At 37.9% G+C, this 16458-nt stretch overlaps 1 long non-coding RNA gene across 1 annotated transcript in view; it reads left to right on the forward strand.

The window, feature by feature from the left end:
• Window positions 1–16458, forward strand: part of LOC114890171 — a 234915-nt gene that overhangs the window by 61757 nt on the left and 156700 nt on the right. The window lies entirely within an intron of this gene.

Genomic DNA, 16458 nt, shown 5'->3' on the forward strand with positions numbered 1-16458 from the left:
CTGGAGGCTCGGAAGTCAAAGATCAAAGTGCTGGCAGATGAGGTCTCATGAGGACTACTTCATAGACAGCTGTCTTTTTGCTATATCCTCACATGGCAGAAGGGATGAGGGAGCTCTGTGGAGTTTCTTTCAAATGAAGGTATTTGTTGCAATTATGAGAGCTCTGACCTCATGACCTAAGGTCCCAAAGACCTCATCTCCTATTACCACCACTTTGGGGGGTAAGATTTCTACATATGAATTTTGGAGGGACACATTCAGTCTATAGCAGAGGTTCTCTCTGGATCTGCTGAGTATGTTTGGGAATGTAGAGAGGGGAATGCATAATGTTCCAGGTCAGGTGGTTATCAGAGAACAAAGGTTCTGTGGTGCACCATTGCCATGACCACTACTTTTGTTAACAACTGAACTTCAGAACTCAGTGCTAGAGCAGGAAGTTATGTTACATTTTTCCAAGGGCATAAGTTTGCAAATTCATTTGTTAGTCTGTCCTCTGCTTTCTCAGTATGTCTTAAAGTATGGAAAAACATGTTTGGTCTCTGTGTGCTACACATAAAAGTGTGTGTGGGTGTTGGTGTGGGTGTAAGTATGAGTATGTGTGTATGTGTGTGTGCACCCATGTACTTCAGCATGTAGTGGCAGGACAGAAAATGCAACTGTGCCAATTTGGTTGGTTAATCCTCTTTACCAATTAGAATGAAACATATAAATAACTGATTGAAATTGAAAAACTGCAGATGCAAAGGCAATATCAGACAACTCTTTATCCTCTGTCCTCCCCCATAGCTCATACATCAGTGGTTGCAGCACTTAAGAGGGGCACACTGAGCTATGAAGTATTCAAGTATAGAGTACTCACCAGAGAATAATCACAAGTGGCTGGAAGTGAATAAACAGAAGACAGAATAGCTTTATTTATTTCTGACTTAAGTAGTGATAAAATGACTATATTTGATTTTAGGGCTAGTGGTTCCAACTAAATATTTTCTCATTAGGTTTCACTAGGAAACCAAAATAAAGAAAAATCTTACTCAAAACAATAGCTTTTAAAATGTAATACAAATTTTTTGACTAATGCATAACACAGAGTCCAATTTTAGTCAGCTAACTTTACCTGAGATTATATTAATTGTTAAACATTGTATGGAGTGGCTTAGGATCACAAATATATAAGTATAGTGTCCTTTCTTCCTGACCTCATAATTTACTAAAGCCCATGAACTGTGATCTAAAAATAACTTGGTTGAAAGGTGAATATGGATGAAGGAGAAATTAATCCTGACAAGGGAATCGGAGAAGACTAGTGTTGGGAAATGTGGGTAGGGAAGGTAGGATTTGCAAAGCAGACTTAAAGGGGGAAAGATCTCAAGTGATCCTTGGGTTGGTGTCTACTGGGGGTCCTGTGAGCACATAGTATGCTCAAAGAACATGTCTTCAGGTGATGGCTTGTAGCATGGGGTACATCTTGATAAGCAGATTCAGAATTTTTGAACTTTAAATGATCATAAGGCTCATTAAGTTTATTTTGCAAATAAAGAAACTAAGTGCAAGAGAAAATAATGGATTCCCTGAATGTCTCAGAGTTATCAGAGACTGTGCTGGGACTGAAACCAAGAACTTCTGCTCACTGTTTTTCCCCGTGTACACACTCCCTCTAGAAGACAGTGGTCAGACTGGAGAAGGCTTTGAATGCCAGGGAAGGAATAGCGAAAGGATCTGGGATGATTAGATCTATAATTAGAATATATTGGAGAGAAGAGGAGGTAGATAAAGGAATCAGTTAGGCAAAATCTGGGTTATCATAAGAAAAGTGTACCTCAATTCCATTTTGTGGTCTCACACTGCCCTGGGTAGATGACATATTTGCTAGAATGCTTTCTACCCTTCTGTTTTAAGGAACTGTATGGACGTGCAGGATAATAGAAGTATTTGTGGCTGTATTTGCTGTGTGGGGCCTTAGCATGAGTAAGAGAATGAATACCTGCCCATCTAATATGAAGATATGGCTTTGCCCTCTTGAATTACCCTGACCATGTCATGTATATGGCTTCCACTCTTAGCTCATTTGTCCAGGAGGTCACTCCTCCCAAGGCCACCCTTTTGAAATGAAATAGTAATCTAAAACAAATGAGTATTTTATGCAGGCATAAAACCAACACATATAATTTAATAATCAGACTGAAACTCATTGCTACGGATTTCATTCAATATCAGCATATAAGTACAGCCTTTCATATTTTATCACTTTTTCCTCCTCCATCAACAACTGAATATGTTTCAAGTTCATCTTTTGTACAAGCAATCAATTCTCAGAAAAACTAGCTGTCAAGCCTACAGCTTGAAGAAAATAAAAAGAGAAGAATATCAATAAGCTTCCTGCTGCTTTGTCTTTTATAAATGGTCAGATTTATGCTTTGTATGCCTGTTACCTATTTTCTGAAGCTAAACAGTTGGCTTCCAGGAGGGAATAAATCCCATGAACCATCCACTTTAAAGATCTTGGCATTTACCTCGAGGACTAGTTAATTAGCTCTTTGGGTTTTCTCGTTTGAATCAAAGACAAATTAGAATCAAGAGGAAAACATACATTCAATGGCCTTATGTTTCTGATTTTATTATTGCTTCAGTCTTGCTTGGTGTGGTTGGCTTGAAGTCAAACAGCCAGAAAGCAGAATGCACAGTTGAGATGATAGAGTGACCATGAGAAGTATAATTACTTCATAATTGGGTTTTCACATTCACTGCTAATTACCATGCACCAGAATTGTTACAGTTCAAAAGCAGTAAAAATAGTGTCCATAGTTAGGAGCTTTTCGATGAAATGCATATGTAATTTTCTAATGGTGGGAGCTCTGTGGTGATGCCAGCCACAATGAATTTAGCAATAATTACAATAACTTTGCATTACAGTCGAACAGTTACCTTTGGGAACTGATGAAAGCCCATAATCCACTTGATTTTTTGTTACAGTCATGCTCTCAGTAAAAGCTTTTAAAGAGTTACCAAGAAATATACTCTCACTGAACAATCAAAATTTTGAGGCTTCGGAGAGCATATAGTTTAGTCAACACCTAATCTGAAAGTAAGTAACATCTTTTTGAAGTTTTATGAGCCTGAAAATGTGACTACCACTTAAGTTACTGATTTCTTAGTAAATTAAATAAAGGAAAACAGAAGATACCGTGACTGTATTATCTTCATCCGGACAGTTTAAGGCAGCAGGTCCCAGCCTTTTTGGCACCAGGGGCTAGTTTTGTGGAAGACAATTCTTCCACAGACCGTGGTGGGGGGGTGGCTTTGGGATGATTCAAGCACACTACATTCATTGTGCACTTTATTTCTATTATTATTACATTGTAATATATAATGTAATAATTATACAACTCACCATAATGAAGAATCATTGGGAACCCTGAGCTTGTTTTCCTGCAACTAGATGGTCCCATCTGGGGGTGATGGGAGACAGTGACACCCATAAGTGTGTTGCTTATGTCCAGTCTACTCCGTAAGATGCAGCTTGTCACTTGCTACTCACTGATAGGGTTTTGATATGAGTCTCCAAGCAGTCGATTTATTGTGGTCTCTGTGCAGTCAAACCTCTCTGCTAATGATACTCTGTATTTGCAGCCACTCCCCAGCACTAGCAACACCACCTCAGCTCCAGCTCAGATCATCAGGCATTAGATTCTCATAAGGAGCACGCAACCTAGACCCCTCGCAGGTGCAGTTCCCAGTAGGGTTCGTGCTCTTATGAGAATCTAATGCCACCGCCGATCTGACAGGAGGCGGAGCTCAGGCGGTAATGCGAGCGATGGGGAGCGGCTGTAAATACAGATGAAGCTTTGCTTGCTCGCCTGCTGTTCACCTCCTGCTGTGTGGCCCGGTACCAGTCCATGGCCCAGGGGTTGGGGACCCCTGGTTTAAGGCATTCAGTATGTAAATCAGATAGCTCCATAGCAGCTGCTTGCTATGGTGGATCACTCATTGAGAAAAGATAGGGAAATATGCATAATCATACATAGAGAGAGTTCAATACCATCTTTAGCAAGTCAAATACACCTTTCACAATTATTCCTATTTACTAAGAAATCATATACTACTTACTCTAAGAAGGTAGATTCTGAGTAGGAAGAATAATGAAAGCCACATGATTGCTTCTCTTTAATTCTCTATTACGTTCCCCATTTGCAGAAAATCTCTGTCACCTTGATTAAGTAGTTTAATTTTCCAAGTCTGCATCTCTCTTTATGCAGAGCAGCAGAGTAATACTGTTTATGTGCAGGAGTAGAGCCAGGAGAGAGTGGACAGTTCAGAAGATGGCTGCTATGATTGCACTAGAACATCAGTTAAAGGTTCCAGTCCTGGGACCCAATAATACAGAAGCAAGTTGTCTCTTGCCACTCTTGATTTCAATTTTATGATTCATAATTTAGTTTTACCATGGGTTAGGTGGAGAGCATTAACTTTCTAATCAACCTTTTCACCTAAGCCAAGAAGTTTGATTTTTGCAATTGTTTTGAACATAAAAATAATTACTTCGCCATGCAGGAATTGGCAAACTACGTCAAGTCCAGCTTTAGCTGGACTAAATCTGTTTTACATTTTTAAAGGATTGCAAACAAAGCAAACAAAGAATATGCCACCAAGACTATGTAGGCTTGTAAACCCTAAAATGTTTACTATCTGACTCTTTACAAAGTTTGTTTACCCCTGCTCTATGGGCTTATACAGCGTTCTAGTATCCTTGAATAAGAAGTACTGAATAATGTATTTTTATTCTTTATTATTTCAAGTCTCTATTGTAAATTACTTTCCTGTCCTCCAGCCTTTCAGCATTTGCAACCAGGCTTATATCCACTCATGCTTCAAGGATGCTATATTTGTTAAAGTATAAAGGCGGCTCATTGTACATCAACTATTGTAAGATTTAAGACACTCATCATACTGTCTCTTGTAGTTTGGAGCTATGAGATTTGTATGCATATCTCTTCTTTAGATGCTCAACATGAGAGTCAGTTAATTACTGGAGCAACAGTTTGACCAAAAAAAAGTACATGGTGTTAGAGGGTCTGATTCGTACTCAAGCTTTCTGCTCAGATGTGTCACCTTGGCCAGTGTAGCCAAGTTCTCTCAGCTGTGGTTTACACACTAGCCATACAGTCTAGTAGCACCTTCCAGAGTTGTGTGACTTAAATTAAGAATTCATAGTTAAAAGCATTTTGCTCAGTTTCTAATGCATGGACTCTCAACAATTATCAGTGGACTCTGAATCTGAGGTCAGGACAATGAATGTACATTCACGGATTTAACTCCAAGTTGGACCATAAAATAATAATACCTATAAAGTAATATACAGTAAGGAATTGATTCATTTTTTTCCATTCAGGTTAATCTGTACCATTTTCCTTATACCCTTTGTACTGGCTGAATTTTTTAGAGATGACAAATTTTATGACTTAGACGTGGTTGTCTATATTCTGCACTAAGAGAATCTTTACCTCGAAAAGTTACTTATGTAAATGAGCCCAGTTATTAGGCACATTATTTTCAACTGAGAAACAAATTTATGAAGTGAATATTTAAGGGGACATATCAATGAATATTTGTGCAAATATATTGTTGATGTAGGGTTAATGAGTATCTCAGGAGGATCTATTTCTTCATATATATATTTCTCCATATATATATATTTTTATATATATATATATATATATATATATTTTTTTTTTTTTAACATGGCTTCATTTGGAAACATGCCCAGTAGCATGGTAGCTGTGATTGCTAGTGGCTTCCCAATATCTATTATCTCCCTTTCTTGTTAGTAACAGAATCCTTATTTTTAACCTTGGCACACTGGTACCCACTACACTTGTAGCTAGATATGATTACGGGACTAAGTTCTAATCAACGGGATGGTTGCAGAAAAGTTGAGTGCAGACTTCTAGGTAATGTCCTACAAGAGAACGGCTGTATCCTTCTTCTTTCTTTCCTCCATCTTGCTTCCTGGAGTGAAGATATAGATGGCTGGAGCTCTAGCAGGCATATTGGAACATAAGGATGAGGATCACATCAAAGAAAATGGAGTTCAGGGAACTACAAGGTCCCTGAGTTTCTGATGTTTTGAAAGTTTCCGCAAAACCCATACTATCTACCTCCAGACTTACTTTATGTGAGATGGAAGTTAACTTATATCTTCTTAGTTGCTATTGTTTTATTTTCTGCCATAGATAGTAGAATCCAATCGTATCTAATATAGATACCAACAGATTTTCTTCCTTCATGGTAAAAGGGAAACATCCATTTATTAAAAAGGGGGGAGCTTATTGATTCTATAGCAAGGATCATGAATATGTATTTAAATTTGCATCTTGAAATTGTCGTCAAACACATCAAACCTACCACTAAATAAATAATTGTAAGATATGTGTCTGAATATATATATAATATAATGGCAAGGAAATATATATATATACATATATATACATATATATGTGTGTATATATATATATATATATAAAATCACTAGGATACAACCTTCTCTAAACCATTGTAACAAACAACTTGAAGTTCCAGTATTGCATCAGGTCTTGGGCAGAACTGATTAGCCAATCAGAGATCTTATGTCTGTGAAGCAAAAATAAACATCATAGGGGCTTCCCTGGTGGCGCAGTGGTTGGGAGTCCGCCTGCCGATGCAGGGGACACGGGTTCGTGCCCCGGTCCGGGAAGATCCCAAATGCCGTGGAGCGACTGGGCCCGTGAGCCATGGCTGCTGAGCGTGCGCGTCCAGAGCCTGTGCTCCGCAACGGGAGAGGCAACAGCAGTGAGAGGCCCGCGTACCACAAAAAAAAATTTAAAAAAAACCAAAACATCATCTAGGTACATTTCTTTAGCACAAACCAAATTTATTATAGAAAGAGGAAATTCTGCCAAAAATATGTGGATTATATTCTTTTGAAAGAAAAATTATGTTTCCTGTTCTATTTGTATCTTGTTCCTTCATTTTCAATAGCACTTGTCAGGTGGCACTAATTCATTAACTTCTATCAATGAATAAAACTGCTATTTAACAATCAGTATATGTCTTCTACAAGTGATAAGGTGCAATTGTGCCTCTGCAAATAAAACACCTTCACTGACTATATCATAATTTTAAATATTTGTTAACTGTGAATTTTCACAAATTGACTAGGTGGAAAAATGTTAGACCCATATGTGAGATGAGAAAAAAATACACATGCATGTAGAAAAATGCCCAGCAATTTTTCATTTTTGAAAGTAGTAATAGATTAAAAGTGCAAATTACTTATAAACATATTAAAATAACTAACTGCCCTACAATTAACTCAAATTATAAGCATTAGTCTCATAAACTACTACGCAACCCTTCTTTAAATATCAGGAAACTGAAGGATAGAAAACTTAAAGTCACAGTAAGTAGATACTAGAGGTAGGATAAGAATCCATATTTCTTTATTTCTAAACTGGTGCTCCCTTGGACATGCTGTAAGACATTTTAAAAATGATGAATTATGGATGGACGTCATGCTGTTGTTGACTCTTCTGAGCAAGAGATTTAAAATTCAATTCTAGCTTGTATAAAAGTTTTGGAATTAATTGTAGACATCTGCCACTTTCTTTGCTCTGTCCTTTAGCAGAAGAGACTATCACTAACCTTCTGTCATTTGTGTTACTATCACATTCTGTCTCCCACTGGGTTCCACTGCTCACTCATCAGAGCACATATATTACCTTCCTACTGCCCAGAGGTGGAAAATAATATGGAGTCAAATCAAACTCAAGGAAATAAGAACCCTGAAGTTTTAGTGCTACAGCTGGTTTTGGTATTTTAAATTCTCTGGTTCATTAATAAAAACCCTGCACTTGCTGCTACTATCCTAAAGCCGATAAATACTGGAAAAGTGCAAACACTTTTCTGAAATATCAATATTATCTACTAAATAACTTACTTACTAAGTAACTAATGATATTAAACCACAGAAAATGGAAAGAGAGAGAAGTTATTGGATCAAAATAAGTCACAGTGGAACTGTTCTGGCCAACTGGTTTGGGCCAAACTCAGAAAAAAGCACTAAGGAAGTAATTTTATAAAGAGGAATGATGATCTGGACAACTCCTGGTATTTGTTTCTACCAGTAAAACCTTCTAGAATAAAGTCACATGATAGATGGCGTCCAGTGGGAGATTGTAACTACAAAGGGGGAGGGACAGAAGGCCAGGTTTTGGTTTTCTCTTTGCATCATCTTCCCATTCTCCTACAAAACTTTGTAATTGCATTCAGCCCTTTCTTTTCTTTTTCTTTTTTTTTTTTTTTTTGTGGTACGCGGGCCTCTCACTGTTGTGGCCTCTCCCGTTGTGGAGCACAAGCTCCGGATGCGCAGGCTCAGCGGCCATGGCTCAGGGGCCCAGCCGCTCCACGGCACGTGGGATCTTCCCGGACCGGGGCACGAACCCGCGTCCCCTGCATCGGCAGGCGGACTCTCAACCACTGCGCCACCAGGGAAGCCCTCAGCCCTTTCTTGACTCCATTTCATTGTCACTATTTCTGTGTCTCTAGGCAATATATTTTCTTTTCTCAATGAGAAATAAAACTGTATTTGCTGCTTTGTTTTCAGATGGCCAATGTTATTAACCATGTGTTTCTATATGATGAGTGCTTAAGGTGAAGAGATTGTGTAGGTTATTCATTAGTGGAAGAAAGATAAAATGTGCTACTTGAGTGGTATTTGGAAAATCTGTCAGGATCTGCCTCCATGGAATGGCATATAAAAACCAAAAGCTGGTAAGAGTCCACAAGTAAACGGGAGTCGAGTACTAACAATTTGACATATATGATGACAGTGGGTGGAAAAAAAACAAAAGGACTGATCCAAGAGGAAAAGTAATGTTACTGTTAATTATAAATCATGCACAGACACTTCACTCAGGAAAAACTGTACCATAGGACACTGCTACAATCGTTGTTATTAGAAGTGTGTCTTTGTGCATTCATATCAGTCTTAGGAAGAGACAATAAGCTGATGGTGAGAGGGGAATAGGAGCCAAGTTTTGTGACAGAGTTCCAGAGAGGGAAATTTGTTAATGCCTTCTGGCAAGATAGAGAGGGTTCAGAATGCAAAGTGTTTCTTAAAGGAGAAAGGGGAGAACTCAGAAAGGAAAAGTTGAATGACAACTTCACCTCCCTGGTCTTCAGAAATTACGTACAATTGCTGACCTCAGAGTACTAGAGGAAGCAAAACTCAGACCTACAGCCCGGAGAAGCAAGTATAAAGCTCAGAATGTTTAGGAGAATTACTGGCCAAAGAGTCTGGAGAGATGTGAGAATGAGAGTAACAGTATTGAGTGCAGGTCACATAGAGTAAAGCCTTGGCCCCAGCATTCAAACATTGCAGAGTTGTAGGGAGTTCCTGGATTTCTGTGTCATTCACATAATTAATACTTGTTGCATTTTTAGTCTACATTCCTCCAGTTTTGTTCTAACGGGTAGAAGTGGCAACTGCCCACTGTAGCACCTCTTTGGAGATTGCTTGGGGTCTTCAAGTTCAGTGAAGCACTGGACTTTCCATCACATAACTCAGACTCTTGAGGAATATCAACACCATGGTTACTATCATCAAGTATGAATAAGTCATACTCTCCAAACTCAGGAGTATAAGAAATATAATATTCTTTCTTTTCTAAAGCTCCACTTAATTTTTTAACTTCAATTGCCTCTTTTGTCTGACTGGCAGGGGGAGAGAGGAACAAAACTCAGACTATAACCTTAATGTTGCAAGGTGTCCTTCACTCTCATTTATCTACAAATCTGTGATATTTGCAATGCTTAGGTGGCTGGGGTGCAGGGAGTCCATTCAGCCATTGGTTATCCATAGGTCCTTGGTTACTCTGCCCCAATCTTCTTGTTATTCACCCCATCCTTGGTTACCCTGCTCCATCATTGGTTAAATTAACTCATAAAGACCTTCACTTACCTCAGTTCCCTGCCATTTCTGTGCCACTACTGGGGGCAAAGGCATTTTGCCAAAGTTGCCTATGGTCCTACCTGTCCTAACACATACCCAATCACTCCTCTCTCAAGTCAGGTTACTTTCTGTTGGCATTGAACCAAAGGGCACCAGACATGTTTGGTCTGAAGAGCCATCAAACTCTTATATCTCACCCCTCCTTTTCCCCACTCCAACTCTACCATATTTTTTCAGATAACCACTAATCCTCTTAAAAGTTGTTCTAGAGTAGTAGACAGCATAATCTCCTGAATGGTTTTGGCTGTGCTCCAGGTGCAAAGAAGACATAAGTTGGCAACCTGCTTGAAATGGAGGTGGGGGAGGGGAGGGGAAGATAGGAAGAAAAACAACAAATTAACATTATGAAATATTATTTAGCTTCATGTTTATTTTTTAGATATCAGATAGTCCAATAAGAAGCATGATTTGTGTTTGCCTAAATCATTGTCATTACTCAAGCATCACTGGGCTGACAACCCAATGACTTACTTCGCTTTCAAATGCCAGTGTTAAAGATACTTTAAAACACTTAAGTAGGTGGTTGTTACTGATCGCAATAAGCATTCTGCTGTAGATTGAAACATATCATGAGATTCAAAAGAGAAGAAAGAAAAAACTTACTGCAGGATTCCTCCAGGATTTGTTTTCATGCAACTTGGAGGTCTCTGGTAATGATGAATTTATGATCCATATTATATATTTTAAAATGATCTGCAGCTCCTTGAATACATTTAATCTCAAACATATTTCCTTTCGGTTATATGATAGACAGAAATTTCAGAATCTTTTTGTTGAGTTTACATCTTATGCTTCAGGATGTTTTGGCTGGGTGACTTGATATTTGAGGAATTTTTTCTGTGAAACAGCCTGTTGAATTTTAAAGTGAAAAAAAGAATAAAGAATGCCATTCTCGCTCCCCTAGAATCCACCAAAATGGGATTTGATTAATTTTCTTTGTTAATTTTACCTATTTCCTGAAGTTGTCTTTTTTAGTGAAAGCTCTACTCCAGTTAAGAGCTTCGTATCTATTGAGAATGTGAAATCTTACTCAGATATACAAAAAGATATGTTCAAGAATGTTCGCCAAAATTGTTTACAGTAATAAAGAGTTGAAAATAACTTAAATGTCATCTTGAAGAAGAGACAAATAAAATGTTAGATGACAGTGATAGAATACAAGTTAACATAATTAGCAAAACCTATCTATCATGAATAAATTCCAAAAACATAAGTTTGAGTTATAAATTAAGCTAAGTGAGATGTAACATGATGCCATTTATGCAAATTACAAATACCATACTATTTATGGACATATACATGAGTGTGTATACATGTGTATATATGTATTTATAAATATACATTATGTATTATATATGTGTGTTATACACATGTACACATTTGTGAGATATATATCACACACATATATAGACACATTATATATGTATAATAACTAATTATATATACACATATATGTGATACATATCACATAATAAGACACAATGTATATTTTATATAAGCATATATACAGATATATACATTATATATGTATACATATATATGTGTGTGTATATATATATATGTAAAAGAACCCATAATAAAAGCATTTATCTGTGGAGAGAAAAGATCAAAATTAGACTAGGAATGTGAGCCTAAGGGGAAATTAATAAAAATTAAATTAAATATGGGCAATGCATAGATTCCTTCAAGTCAGATGTCAAATTCAAATGTCACCTTTCTCAATGAGGTTTACTTTGTCCACTCCAACTCCTGATGCCCTTAATTTGCTTTCATTACTCTTTTCTCATATCATCTAATATGATGATCAATTAGAATCTTGGCAGAAAGCAAAATATCTCAGATGACAGAAACAAAATATCTCAAGAGACTAACGAAAGGACTGATTGAGGAATTGTGGTCAAGGTTAAGGGAACTGATAAGGAATAATGAGACACCTAGAGACCTGAAGAAGGAGCAGAGGGAAACAGTGGTTTATTGGAATCCAGAGAGAGTTAGAGCCTTGCAAGAGGAAGACATCCAAGAGGAGGTGTAGCTGGGCAGGGACACAGCTTTTGCCAGAAATGCAGCCCAAAGTAGGGAGGAAGTAGGGAAGAAGTAACCTGACATACACCTCACATTGGCCCAACTCAACCAGAAGCCACCTAGCAAGGGAGCCTGGGTGCTGTTCATAGGGCAGAGAATGGATTTGGGGAGGAGTGGGGAAAACAGAATAACCAGGATATGTCATGTAAAAGTATTTAATAAATAGAAAATAAATGAATAAATTTATAATAAAATGTGTTTATATTATACATTTTTTATTTATTATCTGTCTCTCCCCTGCTAGAATATAAGTTCCAAGAGTCAAGGACCATTGTTTTATTCACTGATGTATCCCAAGTGCCTAAAGAGTGCCAGGTATAAATAGGTCATCAATAAATAATTGTTAAATGAATGGTATGCCACTATTTAAGGATTATGTTTAATATACTTCTTGGAACCTGAGATAGAATAAGAAAAGATGATTAGTTTTGGGTCAATTAGACATCAGAAAATAGTGATTTTTATAATTATGGGGAAATTTTTCTGCATTGAATCAATTAATTTTTATATTTTATAGTTAGATGCAGCACAAATGGAGTTAATAAATTACCTTAAGATTCCAGACTAATGCATCTGTACCTAAATCTTAGAGATATGAGAAAGGCTGAGCTTCCTGCGTATCCAGATCCTGTCTTCTGCAGACAACCCTATGTAAAGAACAGGCATTGGAGCAAGTCCTTGTCAATGATTGCAGCGATCATAGTGACTAAATCCAAATGAAAGGTTATGCTGCAGGAAAACACTTCAGAATGATTCCTCCATATCTTGAGGTCAGCTAACAATATCCCATCAGTTCACTGGCCACCCCTCATTTCCCTTCCTTTTTTAGCTAGTCAGCGTTCATCTCTAGTAATCTTCCAAGTTCTTAGGAAGTGTTAACGACCAAGAATTATTTTAGAGGATTGCCTCTTATGAAGAATGTTCCTGACATGAATTCCCATCCCAAGGGCAGATGATGTCCAAACCCCTTATAATATGTCCTTGATGGTTACTGTTCTAAACACTCAGATACCACAAGAATCAGATTATGCTGCTGGAAGCATGGCTTTACGTACTTAATATTACAATGAAGTATGTTGCCTAGCACCTTAATAAACTAAACTGCATGAGGCCTTAATGAGGTGAAGTGTGTCCAGTGACTTTCAACTCTGGTCTTGAAAGCTTTTAAGTACTAAAGTAATTTGCATATTGTCTCATCCGCCCATATCTGAACAGTTTATTGAGTAACGGGATAATTTTAGATTGCTCGGAAAATATGTCAACTTAATCGTTGAGGGAAAGGCGATGGGATTGCTGTCTGTGGTGGTTTTTTATAGACGGTCTTAGAATTGACAGTCCTCCCATTGAGAGATGGAGGCTCTGTCTCTCCCTTTGGTCCTGTGTTCTGTGACTGTTTGACAAATAGAGGACAGCATAAGTGACACTGTGCCAGCTTCTGGCTCCAAAGACTTAGGAAACTGGTAGCTCCTACTACCTGAGTTCTGGGCTAGTAGTGGCTCTTCACACCCAGCCACCCTCCTCTGAGGAAGCCTACCAGTCACATGGGAGAGGCCACGTGCACACATTCTAGCTGACAACCCTAGCTAAGGCCAACAGCCAGCATCAACCCCCAGACATATGAGTGAATGAGACTTCGAATGATTCCAGCCCCCAGCCATTGAGTCATTCTAACCTTTCAGCCACCAGAGCTGGCAATGCATGAGCCCTAACCAAATTGCAGACTCATGAGCAACACGAGTAATTATTTTTGTCCAACGAGTTTGGGGTAGTTTGTTCCACAGCAATAGATAATCAGAGCACTATTCCAGCTTCTCGATGGCTACAGAAATCTTACTCAGCATATCTCCCACTTGTGGATATCGGAATTTTAAGTTAGAAAAGTTTTGCTCTGTGTCCTTCAGTATACAAACTGAAAGAAGCTGTAAATTTCCTTTTAGATTAATAAATTTCAGCTTTGGTTAATCGAAGCATTTTGTGAATTAACATACTTAAGATAAAATGAGAGCAAAATTATCTAAAATGCTTTTCTGAACCATTGAGCTGGCCTAAAGAGAATCTAAGGAATTTTAAGGATCCATATTTTCAGCCATTCTAAAACCATCTTCCTCCTTTCTCAGAGAGAAATCTTGCATTCACTCAGCTCCCTCCACACCCACCTTGGCCTGCATAGACTGCCACTTTAATAACCATCTGGTTTTCTTCAAGTACCATCACCATATTTTCTTTTTTCACATCCCACCTCTAAAAAGTATGTTTATCTTATATCCATACGGTGCTGTCTGCTTTGTTCGTTCCCAGTCAGTACTCATTTCTGGCTTGATGCCAAAGTTGATTAGCTAAAATCATTTAATTTAGTAAAGATTGTTCATTAACAGGAAGACTAGGTTTTACTAGCATCTTGACATTAGAATATCAAGTATTTATTTAGGTTAAGTATTTGCTGTCTGGCTTTTCTGTATTTACTTCATTTTCCTGTCTGTTTGTAGCTTTCCTAGACTTACAGAAACCAAGAAAATTAAAATAAGGGCCTAATTCATGAAAGCAGATCAAACCATCAAGGTGTATAATTTGTTATGACAAGTTCTAACCTCTTTTGTACACAAAATTCTAAAAAATGAAAGGGAACTAGCAAACATTTCAGTTTTAAGCTAAGTACTTATTGTCCTTGGAAGAAAAAATTGAATATATGAGTCTATACTGAATTATTTTCATTCTTTTTTTTTTAACATCTTTATTGGAGTATAATTACCTTACAATGGTGTGTTAGTTTCTGCTTTATTACAAAGTGAATCAGCTATACGTATACATATGTTCCCATATCCCCTCCCTCTTGCGTCTCCCTCCCACCCTCCCTATCCCAGCCCTCTAGGTGGTCACAAACCACCTAGCTGATCTCCCTGTGCTATGCGGCTGCTTCCCACTAGCTATCTATTTTACGTTTGGTAGTGTATCTATGACCATGCCACTCTCTCACTTTGTCACAGCTTACCCTTCCCCCTCCCCATATCCTCAAGTCCATTCTCTAGTAGGTCTGTGTCTTTATTCCCATCTTACCCCTAAGCTCTTCATGACCTTTTATTTATTTATTTATTTTCTTAGATTCCATATATATGTGTTAGCATACGGTATTTGTTTTTCTCTTTCTGACTTACTTCACTCTGTATGACAGACTCTAGGTCCATCCACCTCACTACAAATAACTCAATTTCGTTTCTTTTTATGGCTGAGTAATATTCCATTGTATATATGTGCCACATCTTCTTTATCCATTCACCCGTTGATGGACACTTCGGTTGCTTCCATGTCCTGGCTATTGTAAATAGAGCTGCAATGAACATTTTGGTACATGATTCTTTGAATTATGGTTTTCTCAGGGTATATGCCCAGTAGTGGGATTGCTGGGTTGTATGGTAGTATCTTGACTTTTTTTTTTTTTTTTTGTGGTACATGGGCCTCTTACTGTTGTGGCCTCTCCCGTTGCGGAGCGCAGGCTCCAGACGTGCAGGCCCAGCAGCCATGGCTCTCAGGCCCAGCTGCTCCACGGCACGCGGGATCCTCCCAGACCGGGGCACGAACCCGTGTCCCCTGCATCTGCAGGCGGACTCTCAACCACTGTGCCACCAGGGAAGCCCTTGACATTTTTATTTTATTTTTAAAATTTATTTATTGAAGTATAGTTTGATTTACGATGTTATGTTAACTTCTGCTATACAGCAAAATGATTCAGTTATACATAGATATATTCTTTTCCGTTATGGTTTATTACACAATACTGAATATAGTTCCCTGTGCTATACAGTAGGACCTTGTTGTTTATCCATTCTATATATGCTAGTTTGCATCTGCTAATCCCAGACTCCCAATTCATCCCTCCCACCCTCCATTCCAGCAACCACAAATCTGTTTTCTGTATCTGTGAGTCTGTTTCTGCTTCATAGGTAAGTTCATTTGTGTCATATTTTAGATTCCACATATAAGTGATATCATATGGTATTTGTATTTATCTGACTTACTTCTCTTAGTATGATAATCTCTAGGTCCATCCATGTTGTTGCAGATGGCATTATTTGATTCTTTATTATAGCATTCCTTTGTGTGTGTGTGTGTATATATATATATATATATATATATATATATATACACCACATCTTTATCCATTTATCTGATGATGAACATTTAGGTTGTTTCCACATCTTCGGTGTTGTGAATAGTGCTGCTATGAACATAGGGGGTGCATGTTTCATTTCAAATTATAGTTTTGTCCAGATATATGCTCAGGAGTGGGATTGCAGGATCATATAGTAACTCTATTTTTAGTTTTTTGAAGAACCTCC

This window comes from Monodon monoceros, unplaced genomic scaffold (assembly GCF_005190385.1).
Source record: "Monodon monoceros isolate NGI ecotype Baffin Bay Population unplaced genomic scaffold, NGI_Narwhal_1 Super_Scaffold_11, whole genome shotgun sequence".
NCBI classification, from domain to species: Eukaryota; Metazoa; Chordata; class Mammalia; order Artiodactyla; family Monodontidae; genus Monodon; species Monodon monoceros.